The sequence below is a fragment of the Rattus norvegicus genome, chromosome 5 (genome assembly GCF_036323735.1).
Source record: "Rattus norvegicus strain BN/NHsdMcwi chromosome 5, GRCr8, whole genome shotgun sequence".
Taxonomy (NCBI): Eukaryota; Metazoa; Chordata; class Mammalia; order Rodentia; family Muridae; genus Rattus; species Rattus norvegicus.
The window spans coordinates 6,246,664-6,269,909 of record NC_086023.1 but is presented as its reverse complement, the minus strand read 5'-3'; positions in this window follow the sequence as shown (position 1 = coordinate 6,269,909).

Here is a 23,246-nt window from a genome sequence, read left to right as displayed (position 1 = left end):
AGAGAGTTCACCTTCCAGACAGGTGGGCACTCCTAAGACTGCAAGGCAGGAGAGACCGCCAATATTGTCCACCATTGCTCGAATTCCTGGCTCAAGAGGAAACTGTATAGGGCCTCTGGGAACAGGAAGATGGGGGCACTCAAGCAGCAGGTCCCCTGCGGTGCAGACACCCCCTGGATCTGAAGGGACCTGGTGAACAGCTCCCTGCAAACAAATCCCATGGGAGGGAGAGCTAAACCTTCAAAGGGGCAAACACGCCTGGGAAGTCAGAAGAGACTACACTCTGCCCACATTTCTGACTCTAGAGGAAATCACCTAGCTCCATCTGGATCCCATGTGCACAGAGACCCAAGAAAAGACAGGGCAGGCCCTTCTGGTTGCTGCCCTCACAGAGAACTAAAACATAGCCCCCACGGAGTAACTTGAGGCCTGAGACAGGAGGTAAGACCAACTTTTCTGCTCCAAGTGACCTGCCTGGTGGACTTAAAACACACGCCCACAGGAACAGCTGAAGATCCGTAGACAGGAAAGACTACACGCCTGAAAGCAGAACACTCTGTTCCCATAACTGGCTGAAAGAAAACAGGAAAAGAGGTCTACAGCACTCCTGACACAAAGGCCTATAGGAATGTCTAGCAACTGTCAGAAATAGCAGAACAAAGTAACACCCACCAGAGACAACCTGATGGCGAGAGGCAAGCACAGGAACCCAAGCAACAGAAACCAAGACTATATGGCATCATCAGAGCCCAATTCTCCCACCAAAGCAAACACTGAATATCCAAACACACCAGAAAAGCAAGATCTTGATTCTAAATCACATTTGATCATGATGATGGAGGACTTCAAGAAAGACATAAAGAACTCCCTTAGAGAAACGTGGGAAAACATTAACAAGTAGAAGTCTATAAAGAAGAATCACAAAAATCCCTGAAAGAAATCCAGAAAAACACAATCAAACAGGTAAGGAAATAAAAATGGAAATAGAAGCAATAAAGAAAGCACAAAGGGAGACAACCATGGATATAGAAAACCAAAGGAAGAGACAAGGAGCCATAGATACAAGCATCACCAACAGAATACAAGTGATAGAAGAGAGAATCTCAGGAGCAGAAGATTCCATAGAAATCATCGACACAACTGTCAAAGATAATGTAAAATGGAAAAAGCTACTGGTCCAAAACATACAGGAAATCCAGGACACAATGAGAAGATCAAACCTAAGGATAATAGGTATAGAAGAGAGTGAAGACTCCCAGCTCAAAGAACCAGCAAATATCACCAACAAAATCATAGAGGAAAACATGCCTAACCTAAAGAAAGAGATGCCCATAAACATACAAGAAACCTACAAAACTCCAAATAGATTAGACCGGAAAAGAAACTCTTCCCATCACATAATAGTCAAAACACCAAATGCACAAAGCAAAGGAAAAATATTAAAAGCAGTAAGGGAAAAAGGGCAAGTAACGTATAAAGGCAGACCTATCAGAATCACACCAGACTTCTCACCAGAGACTATGAAAGCCAGAAGATCCTGGACAGATGTCATAGAGACCCTAAGAGAACACAAATGCCAGCCCAGGTTACTGTATCCAGCAAAACTAACAATTAGCATAGATGGAGATATCAAGATATTCCAATACAAAACCAAATTTACACAATATCTTTCTACAAATCCAGCCCTACAAAGGATAATAAATGGTAAAGTCCAACACCAAGAGGCAAACTGCACCCTAGAAAAAGCAAGAAACTAATCGTCTTGCAAGGAAACAAAGAAAAGAAAAGCAGCAAGAAAAGCACACAAACATAATCTCACCTCCAAATGCGAATATAACAGGAAGCAACAATCACTAATCCTTAATATCTCTCAAAATCAAAGGGCTCAATTCCCCAACAAAACGACACAGATTAACAAACTAGATACGCAATGAGAACACTGCATTTTGCTGCCTACAAGAAACACATCGCAGAGACAAAGAAAGACACTACCTCAGAGTGAAAGGCAGGAAAATAACTTTCCAAGCTCACTTGATTTTTGAAAAAGGAGCCAAAACCACCCAATGGAAAAAAGATAGCATTTTCAGCAAATGGTGCTGGTTCAACTGGAGGGCAACATATAGAAGAATGCAGATCGATCCATCCTTATCACCCTGTACAAAGCTTAAGTCCAAGTGGATCAAGGACCTCCACATCAAACCAGACACACTCAAACTAATAGAAGAAAAACTAGGGAAGCATCTGGAACACATGGGCACTGGAAAAAATTTCCTGAACAAAACACCAAATGGTTTATGCTCTAAGATCAAGAATCGACAAATGGGATCTCATAAAACTGCAAAGCTTCTGTAAGGCAAAGGACACTGTGGTTAGGACAAAACGGCAACCAACAGATTGGGAAAAGATCTTTACCAATCCTACAACAGATAGAGGCCTTATATCCAAAATATACAAAGAACTCAAGAAGTTAGACCGCAGGGAAACAAATAACCCTATTAAAAAATGGGGTTCAGAGCTACACAAAGAATTCACAGCTGAGGAATGCCGAATGGCTGAGAAACACCTAAAGAAATGTTCAACATCTTTAGTCATAAGGGAAATGCAAATCAAAACAACCCTGAGATTTCACCTCATACCAGTGAGAATGGCTAAGATCAAAAACTCAGGTAACAGCAGATGCTGGCGAGGATGTGGAGAAAGAGGAACACTCCTCCATTGTTGGTGGGATTGCAGACTGGTAAAACCATTCTGGAAATCAGTCTGGAGATTCCTCAGAAAATTGGACATTGAACTGCCTGAGGATCCAGCTATACCTCTCTTGGGCATATACCCAAAAGATGCTTTAACATATAAAAGAGACACGTGCTCCACTATGTTCATCGCAGCCTTATTTATAATAGCCAGAAACTGGAAAGAACCCAGATGCCCTTCAACAGAGGAATGGATACAGAAAATGTGGTACATCTACACAATGGAATATTACTCAGCTATCAAAAACAACGAGTTTATGAAATTCATAGGCAAATGGTTGGAACTGGAAAATATCATCCTGAGTGAGCTAACCCAATCACAGAAAGACATACATGGTATGCACTCATTGATAAGTGGCTATTAGCCCAAATGCTTGAATTACCCTAGATCCCTAGAACAAAGGAAACTCAAGACGGATGATCAAAATGTGAATGCTTCACTCCTTCTTTAAATGAGGAAAAAGAATACCCTTGGCAGGGAAGGGAGAGGCAAAGATTAAAACAGAGACTGAAGGAACACCCATTCAGAGCCTGCCCCACATGTGGCCCATACATATACAGCCACCCAATTAGACAAGATGGATGAAGCAAAGAAGTGCAGACGGACAGGAGCCGGATGTAGATCGCTCCTGAGAGACACAGCCAGAATACAGCTAATACAGAGGCGAATGCCAGCAGCACACCACTGAACTGAGAATTGGTCCCCCGTTGAAAGAATCAGAGAAAGAACTGGAAGAGCTTGAAGGGGCTCGAGACCCCAAAAGTACAACAATGTCAAGCAACCAGAGCTTCCAGGGACTAAGCAACTACCTAAAGACTATACATGGACTGACCGTGGACTCTGACCCCATAGGTAGCAATGAATATCCTAGTAAGAGCACCAGTGGAAGGGGAAGCCCTGGGTCCTGCTAAGACTGAACCCCCAGTGAACTAGACTATGGGGGGAGGGCGGCAATGGGGGGAGGGTTGGGAGGGGAACACCCATAAGGAAGGGGAGGGGGGAGGGGGATGTTTGCCCGGAAACCGGGAAAGGGAATAACACTTGAAATGTATATAAGAAATACTCAAGTTAATAAAAAAAAATAAAAAAAAATAAAAGACTGATGTAAAAGGAAAAAAAATAACTTTCCAAGCAAATGGTCTGAAGAAGCAAGCTGGACTAGCCATTCAAATATCAAACAAAATCGATTTTCAACCAAAAGTCATCAAAAATAATAAGAAAGGACACTTCATATTCATCAAAGGAAAAATCCACCAAGATGGCCTCTCAATCCTAAATATCTATGGTCCAAATACAAGGGCACCTACATACATGAAAGAAACCTTACTAAAGTTCAAAGTACACATTGCACCTCACATAATAATAGTAGGAGATTTTAACACCCCACTCTTCTCAATGGACAGATCATGGAAACAGAAATTAAACAGAGACATAGACAGAGTAAGAGAAGTCATGAACCAAATGGACCCAACAGATATTTTAGAACATTCTATTCCAAAAAAAAAGAAAAAAAAAAAGGATATACCTTCTTCTCACCACCTCATGGTACTTTCTCCAAAATTGACCATATAATTGGTCAGAAAACTGGCGTCAACAGATACAGAAAGATTGAAATAATCCCATGTGTCCTATCAGACCACCACGGGTTAAAGCTTGTCTTCAATAACAATAAGGGAGAATGCCCACATATACATAGAAGTTGAACAATACTCTACTCAATGATAACCTGGTCAAGGAAGAAAGAAAGAAAGAAAGAAAGAAAGAAAGAAAGAAAGAAAGAAAGAAAGAAAGAAAGAAAGAAAGAAAGAAAGAAAGAAAGAAAGAAAAGACTTCTTGTATTTAATGAAAATGAAGGTACAATATACCAAAACTTATGGGACACAATGAGAGCTGTGCTAAGAGGAAAACTCATAGCTCTGAGTGCCTGCAAAAAGAAAAAGGAGAGAGCATATATCAGCAGCTTGACAGCACATCTAAAACTCTAGAAAAAAAAAAGAAGCAAATACACCCAGAAGGAGTAGGAAGTATGAAATAATCAAACTCAGAGCTGAAATCAACGAAGTAGAAGCAAAAATTACTATACAAAAAAATCAACAGAACCAAAAGCTGGTTCTTTGAGAAAATCAACAAGGTAGATGAACCCTTAAGCAGACTAACCAGAGGACACAGAGAGTTTGTCCACATTAACAAAATGAGAAATGAAAAGGGAGACATAACTACAGAATCAGAGGAAATTCAATAAATCTTCAGATCCTACTACAAAAGCCTATATTCAACAAAAATTGAAAATCTGCAGGAAATAGACAATTTCCTAGACAGATACCAGGTACCAAAGTTGTATCAGGAACAGATAAACCATTTGAACAACCCCATAACTCCTAATGAAATAGACGCAGTCAGTAAGGTCTCCCAACCAAAAAGAGCCCAGGTCCAGGCGGGTTCAGTGCAGAATTCTATCAAACCTTCACAGAAAACCTCATTCCAATACTATCCAAACTATTCCACAATATTGAAACAGATGGAGCACTACCAAATTCCTTCTATGAAGTCACAATTAGTCTTATACCTAAATCACACAAAGACCCAACAAAGAAAGAGAACTTCAGACCAATTTCCCTTATGAATATCTACACAAAAATACTCAATAAAGTTATTGCAAACCAAATCCAAGACCACTTCAAAACAATCATCCATCATGATCAAGTAGGCTTCATCCCAGGTATGCAGGGATGATTTCATATACAGAGAACCATCAACATAATCTACTATATAAACAAACTGAAAGATAAAAACCAAATGATCATTTCATTAGATGCTGAGAAAGCATTTGACAAAATTCTGGAAAGAATAGGAATTCAAGGCCCATACCTAAACATAGTAAAAGCCATATACAGCAAACTAGTAGCTAGTATTACACTAAATGGAGAGAAACTTGAAGTAATCCCACTAAAATGAGGGACTAGACAAGGCTACCCACCCTCTCCCTACTTATTCAATACAGTCCTTGAAGTTCTAGCCAGAGCAATCAGACAACAAAAGGAGATCAAAGAGATACAGATTGGAAAGGAAGAAGTCAAAGTATAACTATTTGCAGATGATATGATAGTATATTTAAGTGATCCCAAAAGTTCCACTAGAGAACTAAAACTGATGAACACCGTCAGCAAAGTGACTGTGTATGAAATTAACTCAAATAAATCAGTAACCCTCCTCTACACAAAAGAGAAACAAGACAAGAAAGAAATTAGGGAAACGACACCCTTTATAATAGTCCCAAATAACATAAAATACCTTGGTGTGACTCTAACCAAGCAAGTAAAAGATCTGTACGATAAGAACTTCAAGAAAGAAATTGAAGAAGACCTCAGAGGATGGAAAGATCTCCCATGCTCATGGATTGGAAGGAATAACATAGTGAAAATGGCCATTTTACCAAAAGTGATCTACAGAGTCAATGGAATCCCCATCAAAATACCAATCCAATTCTTCAGAGAGTTAGACAGAACAATTTGCAAATTCATCTGGAATAACAAAAAACCCAGGATAGCTAAAACTATCCTCAACAATAAAAGGACTTCTGGGGGGAATCACTATCCCTGAACTCAAGCAGTATTACAGAGCAATAGTGATAAAAAACTGCATGGTATTGCTACAGGGACAGGCAGATAGACCAGTGGAATAAAATTGAAGACCCAGAAATGAACCCACACACCTATGATCACTTGATTTTTGACAAAGGAGCCAAAACCATCCAATGGAAAAAAGATAGCATTTTTAGCAAATGGTGCTGGTTCAACTGGAGGTCAGCATGTAGAAGAATGCAGATCGCTCCATCCTTATCACCCTGTACAAAGCTTAAGTCCAAGTGGATCAAGGACCTCCACATCAAACCAGATACACTCAAACTAATAGAAGAAAAACTAGGGCAGCATCTCAAACACATGGGCACTGGAAAAAATTTCCTGAAGAAAACGCCAATGGCTCATGCTCTAAGATCAAGAATCGACAAATGGGATCTCATAAAATTGCAAAGCTTCTGTAAGGCAAAGGACACTGTTGTTAGGACAAAATGGCAACCAACAGATTGTGAAAAGATCTTTACCAATTCTACAACAGATAGAGGGCTTATATCCAAAATATACAAAGAACTCAAGAAGTTAGACTGCATGGAGTTAAATAACCCTATTAAAACATGGGGTTCAGATCTAAACCTAGATTTCACAGCTGAGGAATGCCGAATAGCTGAGAAACATGTAAAGAAATGTTCAACATCTTTAGTCATAAGGAAAATACAAATCAAAACAACCCTGATATTCCACTTCACACTAGTGAGAATGGGTAAGATCAAAACCTCAGGTGACTGCAGGTGCTAGTGAGGATGTGGAGAAAGAGGAACACTCCTCCATTGTTGGTGGGATTGCAGACTGGTTCAACCATTCTGGCCATTAGTCTGGATGTTCCTCAGAAAATTGGACATTGAACTACCTGAGGACCCAGCTATACCTCTCTTGGGCATATACCCAAAAGATTCCCCAAGATATAACAAAGACACATGCTCTAGTATGTTCATGGCAGTCTTATATATAATAACCAGAAGTTGGAAAGAACCCAGATGCCCTTCAACAGAGAAATGGATACAGAAAATTTGGTACATCTACACAATGGAATACTACTCAGCTATCAAAAACAATGACTTTATGAAATTCATAGGCAAATGGATGGTACTGGAAAATATCCTGAGTGAGGTAACCCAGTCACAAAAAAACACACATGGTATGTACTCATTGATAAGTGGATATTAACTTATTAGTGTGAATTACCCTAGATGCACAGAACACATGAAACTCAAGAAGGATGACCAAAATGGGAATGCTTCATTCCTTCTTTTAAAGGGGAACAAGAATACCCTGGGGAGGGAATAGGGAGGCAAAATTTAGAACAGAGGCAGAAGGAACACCCATTCAGAGCCTGCCCCACACGTATCCCATACATATACAGCCACCAAACTAGATAAGATGGATGAAGCAAAGAAGTGCAGGCTGACAGGAGCCAGATGTAGATTTCTCCTGAGAGACACAGCCAGAATACAGCAAATACATAGGCGAATGCCAAGAGCAAACCACTGTACTGAGAACGGGAACCCCGTTGAAGCAATCAGAGAAAGGACTGAGAGCTTGAAGGGGCTTGAGACCCCATATGAACAACAATGCCAACCAACCAGAGCTTCCAGGGACTAAACCACTACCCAAAGAGTGTACATGGACTGACCCTGGGCTACAACTGCATAGGTAGTAATGGATAGCCTAGTAAGAGCATCAGTCAAAGGGGAATCCCTTGGTCCTTCCAAGACTGAACCCCCAGTGAATGTGATTGTTGGGGGTAGGACGGTAATGGAGGGAGGGTGGATAAGGGAACACCCATGTAGAAGGAGAGCGGGACAGGTTAGAGGGATGTTGGCCTGGAAATCGGGAAAGGGAATAACAATCGAAATATAAGTAAGAAATACCCAAGTTAATAAAGATGGGAAAAAAAAGAAGTGGAACATTAATGAAAGAGGTGAGTCACTAGGGGTGGTATTTAATGCTTTACACTCTGGACAAATTCCTGTTCCTGTTGCTTCTGCTACTTTAGTGTAGACACAATGTGACTAAATGGTTGTTTTCCCAACCCCCACTCTGTCTTTTCCAGAACAGACATTTTCTTCTTTTAATTTTTTTAAATCAAGTATTTTGTCACAGCTATGACACTAGCAACCAATATAAAATATAATGGTTAGCATACATCGAGAATTATTTAGTCTGTATTATGTTACTTAGATAATGATACATTAATTTACCATAGAAGAGAAATTTTTTATGTGACAGAAGAAAAAAAAAGAATAGTTAAAAGTATTATTCAGTTAAGAAAACTAAAACTCACAAGCATTTACATTTTTTCTTATATTTTTTTAACCATTCCTGGAAGGATTTTCCTCCAACTGCAGGATTTTCTTACTGAAATAACAAGAGCAACAATGCTGGCACCGTGATTAATTATGCCTAATACGTTGAGTAAGTTCATTCTTCCAACAAAAAGTTAGTAATGTAGGAAGATTGGTGCCACCATCAGAGTGCATCAAGTTATGCTAAGGAAAATATGTTAGTTCTAGAAATGCTTTAATCTGTGTGTTCATTGGCCATCATTCTTTAGAATAACCAATTAAAATGTATATGACTTCTAGGTACTACTTCTGAGCTCATACTCTGAATTTCAGTTGGAGATATTAGAGAACAAAATCAGTCACATTGAAAGCAATGAAAGTATTGGGTCTCCAACAAACAGATGAAACGCAAGACGTCAGGGAATTTTATAAGGAAGTCTAGAGTACACGGTACATATGAGGGAAATTCATTGCCTTGGCAAACATTTTACTTTGCTAATGCGCTAGCTCTTATCAAACTGTTCCACAAGTCTAGAAACAATTATACCAATGAGTTCTTCTCAAATATGAAAAGCTGAACAAAGTTTTAACTTGTTCTCACAGAAAATATTTGCTTTTATACTACCTGGTCTTAGTAACAGATTCTTTAGTTGAAAATCAACTAAAAAATCAATCAAATTTGTTTAAGGATAATGTCTAGTTGTCACTTGCTTTGCTACTGAAGGCAGTGGTGAATTGTCTGGGATTCATGCTTACATGATGTCAAAAGACAGTTATTGCTGAAATCAATGTTATTTTGTGGACATCTAAATTATGATTCCATATTGTTGGGAGACTGAAAAAGTAGAGAAAACAGCTTTTCATACTCATAAAAAAACTGTCTTCATTTTGACAGCAAATTACATAGATTTTCAGTAAAATTGAGTCTAACTGACTGTATTATTCTAATATAATTGACTGGTCCAGTGGAAGGGGCGAAGCTAATTCTATAAAGCAATTGAATTAATGATTATAAAAATTGAATGGACTTGCACATGTTTTCCAGTGTGTGAATGGATTGTAATATTGAAAACATTGTTGAAGGGAGACACAAGATGCAGCATGAAGAAGTATGAGTTAAATGATGGATTGACATCTATCCTTTTGGAATTCAGCTAACTGACCATCCTTTGCCTTGGGATAATACTTGGAGGACAGTTAAGTCATGGTGGGGTGAGAGGCGAACTCCTACATACGGCTGTGCTGTAGGTATCTAATCAGGTAATTCTGAGAGCTTTATCAAAACCAACCTCAACACTGATGTTAAACTAAGTTTCCTGCTAGGTGGCTTTTGGATGTTAGTAAACTTTCCCCTCACAACTAAGCTGTTAATCACAGCTTAGTAATTAATATTGTCCAAATTTTAAAGATAAGAAAGTTAATGGTTAAAAGGTTAAATCCACTGGCTACATATAACAACTAGTAAATAACAGAGTTTAGACAACACTTGCTCCATCTGGTTACTATAGTCATTGTTTCTCTGTAAACATATTATATAAGTAGTTATATTATTGGTATCCATATGAATATATATGTATATATGTAAAATCTCAATATACATATATATGCATGAATATACAAGGATACATTTATCCTTGTATATTTTGCTATGATGAACATTTTGACTGTACCCAAGAAGGATGGCCCTTGTAACTCTGAAATTTACTGTCTGTAGAATCCTTTTATATCTTTGGCTTTTAGTTTCTTCATGTTTTCAAAATTGGAGTGCTTGTCACCAAGTATGTTTAAAACTATTTGGGATTCTTGGCTTAGAGTAGTTGTCAAGTTACCAAACAAGGCAAAAGCAATGAAAAACACACTGCAGGAGAGAGAAATGTTTCCAAAAGTTGAGCAAAGGAGTCCAGGAAGTTGTCCCTGGCTCTGCAGGCATTGCAGAATTTTTGATAGCAAGGAAAGGCCATGTGTGATTCATATGTTTTGATCTATATATTATATATAAACAGTGTCTAGTGACACAGCTCATTCTCTATCCTTTGTTCTTTTCTCTACCAAACTTTTCAAGGCACTGACAACTTTAAAAGTGGTAAGTAAAATTCAGAGGGTCTACTTGAAAGTAAATGGCCTTGTTGCTAGTTAAACACAAGCAAGATCAGTATTCTGTGTCCCTTTCTTTGACTCAGATGAAACCCAATTATAGGGGCTTGAGATTAAGCTGCCAGTCTGTAGTTTCTCTTTGCTCTCCCCTCCCCCCAGTTCTGTGTACTCACCCTGTGGCTAGAAGGCCACACAGTCTGAGCCAAAAGTATTTTCAATGGAAATGCCAGGAAAACACTGTTTCTCATGGCATCCAGAAAAGCAAACAGAGCAAAAGCCAACTTTATGGCAATCTCAAACCTAGACCTCTGGAGAACGCTGGCAAATGGTCTGTGATTGCAAGAAGAAGGAGGAGGAAGAGGAGAAAGAAGAGAAGGAGGAGGAGGAAGAGGAGGAGGAGGAAGAGGAGGAGGCGGAGCAGGAGGAGGAGCAGGAGGAAGAGGAGGAGGAGCAAGAGGAGGAGCAGGAGGAGCAGGAGGAGGAGAAGCAGGAGGAAGGAAAAGAAGAATTCCTGCTTTCCAAGAGTGAGGCTTTGAGATGGTATCTCTTGTTACATTTGTATTTTTAAAGAGAACATTCCAGGATAGCTTATCAAAATTGCACTGTCTTAAGGAATTAGCTGGTTGTTCTAATTTTTTTTTCAAATTGTACTTGTGAATTTTCTCCTTATGAATGAAATATTGCTGAAGACACGGCAGTCCACCCCTTTGCTTTTCAGTAGAGTTTGAACACTGTCTTTGAAAAATTATCCCATCAGACTTAATATATCTAGCAATATAAACACATACACAATTCTAAAACATGAAGAAGAAAAGGAAAATGTTGGAAAACAGTTAATAATACAAATGACAGAAGCAATAATCAATTTAATAATAAACACAAAAGAATCAATTATGAAAATTAAGTTTTAGACTTTGCTGATAACTAAAGCCAGATTTGTATACTACTTGAACTGATTGGCTAAGTGAAGTTGATATACTTAAAACAATTCTACTGTCCAAAAATTTATACACAAATTTTGAACTGCATCACCATGATAATCATGGTAAATTATAGATTTGTGATAGTTAGAGCATCCTTTCTGATTATATGTGTCCTGTGCTGTTTCATACAATGCTGATGTGATAGTTATAGGACTTAAAACTCTAGAAAGCAGTTTGGCAATATGTTGTAAGAGGTATAAATGGTTTTATCTATTTATAAGATTGTAATTATACATTTTGATTTCTTTACTGAGTTTTTGAATCAAATACCCTTTCCCATTGCAATCCCTTGCAAGCCCCCCACCCCCAAAACTAGGTAGATAAGAAAGAAATTTGGGGGTAAGATTTTAGACTGTTTCCTGGTGATTAGGTGACAACAAGTTCCTTGGGGCAAGTACAATCTTCATTTTCAGAATATCTCCAGGCAGTAGTCCAGCAAAGAGCAAAAGCAGTGGGAACCAGAAGCAACCGTTACCTCTCTCAGGCTCTGGCACTATTGTACCCTCTGAAGAGCCCGCAAAATTACAAGCATAAACTACCTTCAGTTAGTAGGCTGGAATCCCTGCCAGAACACAAGGTAAAACATGGTGAGCTGCTATGGACAATCTGAAGCAGCCCCATATCCCATACCTGAGATTAAAATAAAACATATTCTCATAACATTACAGGGTTTGAAAAGAAACTAAAATTCTTAGTACATAGTATAATTCCACTTCTAGGAATCCACTATAAAGAAGTCTTGTGAAATATGGATATATATTTTTGCCAAAGATATTATTAAAATGTTAAACAATTGAGAAGTCATTAAGATGTAATATCTCTACAGGATAACATATTAACCAGAAACTAAAATAATATTTACAAAGATAACTTAGTGATATAAAAATTATGTAATACAATATGAAAAAATTGGGGCTAGAGACATAGATGGGTTCTGAATGGAATCCATTCTGATGAGAATAAAAAATGCATGGGAATGGTAGGGTAAGCAGATAGGTGTGGTTTAGGTATAAGAGTAATTGTGGCTTCATAGAAGGAATTCGGTAGTGCTCCATCTGTTTCAATTTTGTGGAATAGTTTGGATAATATTGGTATGAGGCCTTCTATGAAGGTCTGATAGAATTCTGCACTAAACCCGTCTGGACCTGGGCTCTTTTTGGTTGGGAGAACTTTAATGACTGCTTCTATTTCCTTAGGATTTATGGGGTTGTTTAATTGGTTTATCTGTTCCTGATTTAACTTCGGTACCTGGAATCTGTCTAGGAAATTGACTATTTCCTGCAGATTTTCAATTTTTGTTGAATATAGGCTTTTGTAGTAGGATCTGATGATTTTTTGAATTTCCTCTGAATCTGTAGTTATGTCTCCCTTTTCATTTCTGATTTTTTTTTAACTTGAGTATTTCTTATTTACATTTCGAATGTTATTCCCTTTCCCGGTTTGCGGGCAAACATCCCCCTAACCGCTCCCCCTCCTCTTCCTTATCAGTGTTCCCCTCCCCATCCTCCCCCCATTGCCGCCCTCCCCCAAACAATCACATTCACTGGGGGTTCAGTCTTAGCAGGACCAGGGGCTTCCCCTTCTACTGGTGATCTGACTAGGATATTCAATGCTACCTATGAGGTCAGAGTCCAGGGTCAGTCCATGTATAGTCTTTAGGTAGTGGCTTAGTCCCTGGAAGCTCTAGTTGCTTGGCATTGTTGTTCATAAGGGGACACAAGCCCCCTCAAGCGCTTCCAGTTCTTTCTCTGATTCCTTCAATGGGGGTCCTATTCTCAGTTCAGTGGTTTGCTGCTGGCATTCGCCTCTGTATTTGCTATATTCTGGCTGTGTCTCTCAGGAGTGATCTACATCCGGCTCCTGTCGGTCTGCACTTCTTTGCTTCATCCATCTTGTCTAATTGGGTGGCTGTATATGTATGGGCCACATGAGGGGCAGGCTCTGAATGGGTGTTCCTTCTGTCTCTGTTTTAGTCTTTGCTTCTCTATTCCCTGCCAAGGGTATTCTTGTTCCCCCTTTTAAAGAAGGAGTGAAGCATTCACATTTTGATCATCCGTCTTGAATTTCATGTGTTCTATGCATCTAGGGTAATTCAAGCATTTGGGCTAATAGCCACTTATCAATGAGTGCATACCATGTGTGTTTTTCTGTGATTGCGTTACCTCACTCAGGATGATATTTTCCAGTTCCAACCATTTGCCTATGAATTTCATACAGGCATTGTTTTTGATAGGTGAGTAATATTCCATTGTGTAGATATACCACATTTTCTGTATCCATTCCTCTGTTGAAGGGAATCTGGGTTCTTTCCAGCTTCTGGCTATTATAAATAAGGCTGCTATGAACATAGTGGAGCATGTGTCTTTTTTATATGTTGGGGAAACTTGTGGGTATATGCCCAAGAGAGGTATAGCTGGATCCTCAGGTAGTTCAATGTCCAATTTTCTGAGGAACCTCCAGACTGATTTCCAGAATGGTTTTATCAGTCTGCAATCCCACCAAAAATGGAGGAGTGTTCCTCTTTCTCCACATCCTTGCCAGCATTTGCTGTCACCTTAGTTTTTAATCTTAGTCATTCTCACTGGTGTGAGGTGAAATCTCAGGGTTGTTTTGAATTGCATTTCCCTTATGACTAAAGATGTTGAACATTTCTTTAGGTGTTTCTCAGCCATTCGGCATTCCTCAGCAGTGAATTCTTTGCTTAGTTCTGAACCCCATTTTTAATAGGGTTATTTGACTCCCTGCGGTCTAATTTCTTGAGTTCTTTGTATATTTTGGATATAAGGCCTCTATCTGTTGTAGAATTGGTAAAGATCTTTTCCCAATCTGTTGGTTGCCATTTTGTCCTAACCAAAGTGGCCTTTGCCTTACAGAAGCGTTGCAGTTTTATGAGATCCCATTTGTCGATTCTTGATCTTAGAGCATAAGCCATTGGTGTTTTGTTCAGGAAATTTTTTCCAGTGTCCATGTGTTCGAAATGCGGCCCTAGATTTTCTTCTATTAGTTTGAGTGTATCTGGTTTGATGTGGAGATCCTTGATCCACTTGGACTTAAGCTTTGTACAGGGTGAAAAACATGGATTGATCTGCATTCTTCTACATGCTGACCTCCAGTTGAACCAGCACCATTTGCTGAAAATACTATTTTTTCCATTGAATGGTTTTGGCTCCTTTGTCAAAAATCAGGTGCCCATAGGTGTGTGGGTTCATTTCTGGGTCTTCAATTTTATCCACTGGTCTATCTGCCTGTCCCTGTAGCAATACCATGCAGTTTTTTTTTTTTTATCACTATTGCTCTGTAATACTGCTTGAGTTCAGGGATAGTGATTCCCCCCAGAAGTCCTTTTATTGTTGAGGATAGTTTTAGCTATCCTGGGTTTTTTGTTATTCCAGATGAATTTGCAAATTGTTCTGTCTAACTCTCTGAAGAATTGGATTGGTATTTTGATGGGGATTGCATCGAATCTGTAGATCGTTTTTGTTAAAGTGGCCATTTTTACTATATTAATCGTGCCAATCCATGAGCATGGGAGATCTTTCCATCTTCTGAGGTCTACTTCAATTTCTTTCTTCAGAGTCCTGAAGTTCTTTTTTTTTTTTTTTTTTTTTTGGTTCTTTTTTTTTGCGGAGCTGGGAACCGAACCTGAAGTTCTTATTGTACAAATCTTTTACTTGCTTGGTTAAAGTCACACCGAGGTACTTTATATTGGTTGGGTCTATTATGAAGGGTGTCTTTTCCCTAATTTCTTTCTTGGCTTGTTTCTCTTTTGTGTAGAGGAAGGCTACTGATTTATTTGAGTTAATTTTATACCCAGCCACTTTGCTGAAGTTGTTTATCAGCTTTAGTAGTTCTCTGGTGGAACTTTTGGGATCACTTAAATATACTATCATATCATCTGCAAATAGTGATATTTTGACTTCTTCTTTTCCGATCTGTATCCCCTTGACCTCCTTTTGTTGTCTGATTGCTCTGGCTAGAACTTCAAGAACTATATTGAATAAGTAGGGAGAGAGTGGGCAGCCTTGTCTAGTCCCTGATTTTAGTGGGATTGCTTCAAGTTTCTCTCCATTTAGTTTAATGTTAGCAACTGGTTTGCTGGATATGGCTTTTACTATGTTTAGGTATGGGCCTTGAATTCCTATTCCTTCCAGGACTTTTATCATGAAGGGGTGTTGAATTTTGTCAAATGCTTTCTCAGCATCTAATGAAATGATCATGTGGTTTTGATCTTTCAGTTTGTTTATATAATGGATCACGTTGATGGTTTTCCATATATTAAACCATCCCTGTATGCCTGGGATGAAGCCTACTTGATCATGGTGGATGATTGTTTTGATGTGCTCTTGGATTCGGTTTGCCAGAATTTTATTGAGTATTTTTGCATCGATATTCATAAGGGAAATTGGTCTGAAGTTCTCTTTCTTTTTTGGGTCTTTGTGTGGTTTAGGTATAAGAGTAACTGTGGCTTCATAGAAGGAATTCGGTTGCGCTCCATCTGTTTTAATTTTGTGGAATAGTTTGGATAGTATTGGTATGAGGTCTTCTATGAAGGTCTGATAGAATTCTGCACTAAACCCGTCTGGACCTGGGCTCTTTTTGGTTGGGAGACCTTTAATGACTGCTTCTATTTCCTTAGGATTTATGGGGTTGTTTAATTGGTTTATCTGTTCCTGATTTAACTTCGGTACCTCGTGTCTGTTTAGTAAGTTGTCCATTTCCTGCAGATTTTCAAGTTTTGTTGAATATAGGCTTTATAGTAAGATCTGATGATTTTTTGAATTTCCTCTGATTCTGTAGTTATGTCTCCCTTTTCATTTCTGATTTTGTTAATTTGGACACACTCTCTGTGTAATCTTGTTAGTCTGGCTAAGGGTTTATCTATCTTGTTGATTTTCTCAAAGAACCAACTTTTGGTTCTGTTGATTCTTTCTATGGTCCTTTTGTTTCTACCTGGCTGATTTCAGCTCTGAGTTTGATTATTTCCTGTCTTCTACTCTTCCTGGGTGTATTTGCTTCTTTTTGTTCGAGAGCTTTTAGGTGTGCTGTCAAGCTGCTGACATATGCTCTCTCCTGTTTCTTTCTGCAGGCACCCAGAGCTATGAGTTTTCCTCTTAGTACAGCTTTCATTGTGTCCCATAAGTTTGGGTATGTTGTACCTTCTTTTTCATTAAATTCTAAAAAGTCTTTAATTTCTTTCTTTATTTCTTCCTTGACCAGGTGATCATTGAGTAGAACATTGTTCAACTTCCACGTATATGTGGGCATTCTTCCCTTATTATTATTGAAGACCCGCTTTAGGCCGTGGTGGTCTGATAGCAATATGGGATTATTTCTATCTTTCTGTACCTGTTGAGGCCCGTTTTTTGACCGATTATATGGTCAATTTTGGAGAAAGTACCATGAGGAGGTGAGAAGAATGTATATCCTTTTTTTTAGGATATAATGTTCTATATATATATATGTATATATATATATATATATATATATATATATATATATATATATATATATATCTGTTGGGTTCATTTTGTTCATGACTTCTCTTAGTCTGTCTACGTCTCTGTTTAATTTCTGTTTCCATGATCTGTCCATTGATGAGAGTGGGGTATTGAAATCTCCTACTATTATTGTGTGAGGTGCAATGTGTGCTTTGAGCTTTAGTAAGGTTTCTTTTATGTATATGTAGGTGCCCTTGTATTTGGGGCATAGAAATTTAGATTGAGAGTTCATCTTGGTGGATTTTTCCTTTGATGAATATGAAGAGTCCTTCCTTATCTTTTTTGATGACTTTTAGTTGAAAATTTATTTCATCTGATATTAGAATGGCTACTCCAGCTTGCTTCTTCCGACCATTTGCTTGGAAAGTTGTTTTCCAGCCTTTCACTCTGAGGTAGTGTCTGTCTTTGTCTCTGAGGTGTGTTTCCTGTAGGCAGCAGAATGCAGGGTCCTCGTTGTATATCCAGTTTGTTAATCTATGTCTTTTTATTGAGGAGTTGAGGCCATTGATGTTGAGAGTTATTAAGGAATACTGATTATTGCTTCCTGTTATATTCATATTTGGATGTGAGGTCATGTTTGTGTGCTTTTCTTCTCTTTGTTTTGTTGCCAAGACGATTAGTTTCTTGCTTTTTCTAGGGTGTAGCTTGCCTCCTTATGTTGGGCTTTACCATTTATTATCCTTCTTAGTGCTGGATTTGTAGAAAGATGTTGTGTAAATTTGGTTTTGTCATGGAATATCTTGGTTTCTCCATCAATGTTAATTGAGAGTTTTGCAGGATATAGTAACCTGGGCTGGCATTTGTATTCTCTTAGGGTCTGTATGACATCTGTCCAGGATCTTCTGGCTTTCATAGTTTCTGGCGAAAAGTCTGGTGTGATTCTGATAGGTCTGCCTTTATATGTTACTTGACATTTATCCCTTATTACTTTTAATATTCTTTCTTTATTTTGTGCATTTGGTGTTTTGACTATTATGTGACGGGAGGTGTTTCTTTTCTGGTCCAATCTATTTGGAGTCCTGTAGGCTTCTTGTACGCCTATGGGTATCTCTTTTTTCACGTTAGGGAAGTTTTCTTCTATGATTTTGTTGAAGATATTTAGTGGTCCTTTGAGCTGGGAGTCTTCACTCTCTTCTATACCTATTATACTTAGGTTTGATCTTCTCATTGAGTCCTGGATTTCCTGTATGTTTTGGACCAGTAGCTTTTTCCACTTTACATTATCTTTGACTGTTGAGTCGATGATTTCTATGGAATCTTCTGCTTCTGAGATTCTCTCTTCTATCTCTTGTGTTCTGTTGGTGATGCTTTTATCTACGGCTCCTTGCCTCTTCCTTTGGTTTTCTATATCCAGGGTTGTTTCCGTGTGTTCTTTCTTTATTGCTTCTATTTCCATTTTTAATTCCTTCACCTGTTTGATTGTGTTTTCCTGGAATTCTTTCAGGGATTTTTGTGATTCCTCTCTGAAGGCTCCTACTTGTTTATTTATGTTTTCCTGTGTTTCTCTAAGGGAGTTCTTCATGTCTTTCTTGAAGTCATCCAGCATCATGATCAAATATGATTTCGAATCTAGATCTTGCTTTTCTGGTGTGTTTTTATATTCTGTGTTTGCTCAGTGGGGGAATTGGGCTCCAATGATGCCATGTAGTCTTGGTTTCTGTTGCTTGGGTTCCTGTGCTTGCCTCTCGCCATCAGAGTATCTCTAGTGTTACTTTGTTCTGCTATTTCTGACAGTGGCTAGACTGTATGTCAGGAGTGCTGTATATCTGTTTTCCTGTTTTCTTTCAGCCAGTTATGGGGACAGAGTGTTCTGCTTTCGGGCGTGTAGTTTTTCCTATCTACAGGTCTTAAGCTGTTCCTGTGGGCCTGTGTCTTGAGATCACCAGGCAGTTCGCTTTGAGCTGTAAGGTTTGTCTTAACTGTGGTCCTGAGGCTCAAGTTTGCTCGTGGGGTGTTGCTTACCGAGCTCTCTGAGGCGGCAGCAACCAGGAAGATCTGCACCACCCTTTCTTGGAGCTTCCGTGCACCAGGGTTCCAGATGGTGTTTGGTGTTTTCCTCTGGAGTCAGATATGTGGGCCGAGTGTAGACTCTTCTGGTTTCCCAGGCGTGTCTGCCTCTCTGAAGGTTTAGCTCTCCCTCCCACAGGATTTGGGTGCAGAGAACTGTTTATCTGGTCAGTCCCTTAAGGTTGTGGCGGTGTCTCAGACGCAGTGAATTTGCTGCTCCTGTGCCCTTATCCAAGGGAACCCAGAGGCTGTATACAGTTTCCTCTTGGGCCAGGGATGTGGGCAGGGGTGGGCAGTGTTGGTGGTCTCTTCCGCTCTGCAGTCTTAGGAGTGCCCACCTGTCTTGGCGGTGAGCTCTCTCTCCCACGGGGTTTGGGAGCAGTTAGTTGGAGGCAGGGAGCACAAGATTGGGACTCCTGCTAGAAACCCGAAGTGTCTGGTCCTCATTTCTGATTTTTTCTTAATTTGGACACATTCTCTGTGTCCTCTTGTTAGTCTGGCTATGGGTTTATCTATTTTGTTGATTTTCTCAAAAAACCAATTTTTGGTTCTGTTGATTCTTTCTATGGTCCTTTTTTTTTCTACTTGGTTGATTTCAGCTCTGAGTTTGATTATTTCCTGCATTCTTCTCCTCCTGAGTGTATTTGCTTCTTTTTGTTCTAGAGCTTTTAGGTGTGCTGTCAAGCTGCTGATATATGCTCTCTCCTGGTTCTTTCTGCATGCACTCAGAGCTATGAGTTTTCCTCTTAGCACAGCTTTCATTTTGTCCCATAAGTTTGGGTATGTTGTACCTTCATTTTCATTAAATTCTAAGAAGTCTTTAATTTCTTTCTTTCTTTCTTCCTTGACCAGGTTATCATTGAGGAGGGCATTGTTCAACTTCCATATTTATGTGGGCATTCTTCCCTTATTGTTATTGAAAACCAGCTTTGGCCCTTAGTGGTCTGATAGGACACATGGTATTATTTCTATCTTTCTGTATCTGTTGAGGCCCATTTTTTGACTGATTATATGGTCAATTTTGGAGAAAGTACCATGAGGTGGTGAGCAGAATGTATATCCTTTTTTTTAGGATATAATGTTCTATAAATATCTGTTGGGTCCATTTGGTTCATGACTTCTCTTAGTCTGTCTGTGTCTCTGTTTAATTTCTGTTTCCATGATCTGTCCATTGATGAGAGTGGGGTGTTAAAATGTCCTACTATTATTGTGTGAGGTACAATGTGTACTTTGATCTTTAGTAAGGTTCCTTTTATGTATGTAGGTGCCCTTGTATTTAGAGCATAGATAGTTAGGATTAAGAGTTCATCTTGGTGGATTTTTCCGTTGATGAATAGGAAGTGTCCTTTCTTATTTTTTTTGATAACTTTTAGTTGAAAATCGATTTTATTCGATATTAGAATGGCTACTGCAGCTTGCTTCTTCAGACCATTTGCTTGGAAAGATGTTTTCCAGCTTTTCACTCTGAGGTAATGTCAGTCTTTGTCTCTGAAGTGTGTTTCCTGTAGGCAGCAGAATGCAGGCTCCTCATTGCATATCCAGTTTATTAATCTATGTCTTTTTATTGGACAGTTGAGACCATTGATATTGAGAGACATTAAGGAGTAGTGATTATTGCTTCCTGTTATATCTGTATTTGGATGTGAGCTCATGTTTCTGTGCTTTTCTTCCCTTTGTTTTGTTGCCAAGATGCTTAGTTTCTTGCTTTTTCTAGGGTGTTGCTTGCCTCCTTATGTTGGGCTTTACCATTTATTATCCTTTGAAGCGCTGGATTTGTAGAAAGATATTGTGTAAATTTGGTTTTGTCATGGAATATCTTGGTTTCTCCATCTATGTTAATTGAGAGTTTTGCAGGATATAGTAACCTGGGCTGGCATTTGTGTTCTCTTAGGGTCTGTATGACATCTGTCCAGGATCTTCTGGCTTTCATAGTCTCTGGTGCGAAGTCTGGTGTGATTGTGATAGGTCTGCTTTTATATATTACTTGATCTTTTTACCTTACTGCTTTTAATATTCTTTCTTTATTTTGTGCATTTGGTGTTTTGAGTATTATGTGACAGGAAGAGTTTCTTTTCTGGTCCAATCTATTTGGAGTTCTGTAGGCTTCTTTTATGTTTATAGCCATCTCCTTCTTTAGGTTAGGGAAGTTTTCTTCTATGATTTTGTTGAAGATATTTACTGGTCCTTTGAGCGGGGAGTCTTTACTCTCTTCTATACCAATTATCCTTATGTTTGATCTTCTCATTGAGTCCTGGATTTCCTGTCTGTTTTGGACCAGTAGCTTTTTCCATTTTCCATTTTCTTTGTCCGTTGTGTCGATGATTTCTATGGAATCTTCTGCTTCTGAGATTCTTTCTTCTATCTCTTGTATTCTGTTTGTGATGCTTGTATCTACATCTCCTTGTCTCTTCCTTTCGTTTTCTATATCTAGGGTTGTTTCCCAGTGTCCTTTATTGCTTCTATTTCCATTTTTAATTCCTTCACCTGTTTGATTGTGTTTTCCTGGAATTCTTTCAGGGATTTTTATGATTCCTCTCTGTAGGCTCCTACTTGTTTATTTATGTTTTCCTGTGTTTCTCTAAGGGAGTTCTTCATGTCTTTCTTGAAGACCTCCACCATCATGATCAAATGTGATTTTAAATCTAAATCTTGCTTTTCTGGTGTGTTTGAATATTCAGTGTTTGCTTTGGTGGGAGAATTGGGCTCTGATGTTGCCATGTAGTCTTGGGTTCTGTTGCTTGGGTTCCTGTGCTTGCCTGTCACTATCAGGTTACAATCTGATGCTACCTTGTTCTGCTATTTCTGACAGTGGCTAGACCATCCTCTAGGCCTGTGTGTCAGGAGTGCTGTATACCTGTTTTCCTGTTTTATTTCTACCGGTTATGGGAACAAAGTGTTCTGCTTTCAGGCGTGTAGTCTTTCCTGTTTACTGGTCTTCAGCTGTTCCTGTCGGCCTGTGTCCTGAGTCCACCAGGTAAGTCGCTTGGAGCAGAAATGTTGGTCTTACCTGTGGTTCTGCAGCTCAATTTGCTCGTGGGGAGCTTCTTTTAAGCTCACGGTGACAGCGGCAACAAGGAGGGCCTGTGCTGCCTTTTCCTGGAGCCCCCGTGCACTGGGGTCCCAGATGGCATTAGGTGTTTTCCTCTGGAGTCAGAAATGTGGGCAGAGTGTAGTCTTTTGTGGCTTCCCAGGTGTGTCTGCCCCTCTGAAGATTAAGCTCTCCCTCCCAAGGGATATGTGTGCAGAGAACTGTTGACCTGTTCCCTTCAGGTCAGGGCGGTACCTGGACTGCAGGGGATCTGCTGTTTGAGTGCCTCTATCTTCTGGTTCCCAGAGACTGTATACAGTTTCCTCTTGGGCCAGGGATATGGGCAGGGGTGGGCAGTATTGGTGGTCTCTCCCACTCTGCAGTCTCAGGAGTGACCACCTGTCCAGGTGGTGAGCTCTCTATCCCAAGGGGTTTGGGAGCAGTGAGCTGTGGGCAGGGATCAGCGAGGTTGGGGCTCCATCCGGTCCCAGAGGAATTTTGCCTCTGTGTGTCCTGAGTCCATCAGGTAGGTCACTTGGAGCAGAAAAGTTGTTCTTACCTGTGGTCCTGTGGCTCAAGGTGCTCGTGGGGAGCTGCTTTTGAGCTCTTGGTGAGGGCGGCAACCAGGAGGGTCCCCCATCCCCCCCCCCCCCCCGTGCACTGGGGTCCCAAATGGCGTTAGGTGTTTTCCTCTGGAGTCAGAAATGTGGGCAGAGTGTTTTCTCTTCTGGCTTCCCAGGTGTGTCTGCCCCTCTGAAGGTTTAGATCTCCCTCCCATGGGATTTGGATACAGAGAACTGTTGACTGGTTCCCTTCAGGTCAGGGTGGTGTCTGGACTGTGGGGGATCTGCCCTTCAAGTGCCCTTTTTCACCATTTCTAACGCTACCTTCTTTAAATACTTTCAATTTAGGTTAGTTTTCTTGTGAATGGAAAGAAATCACATTTCCTGCATCAACTTTGAGTT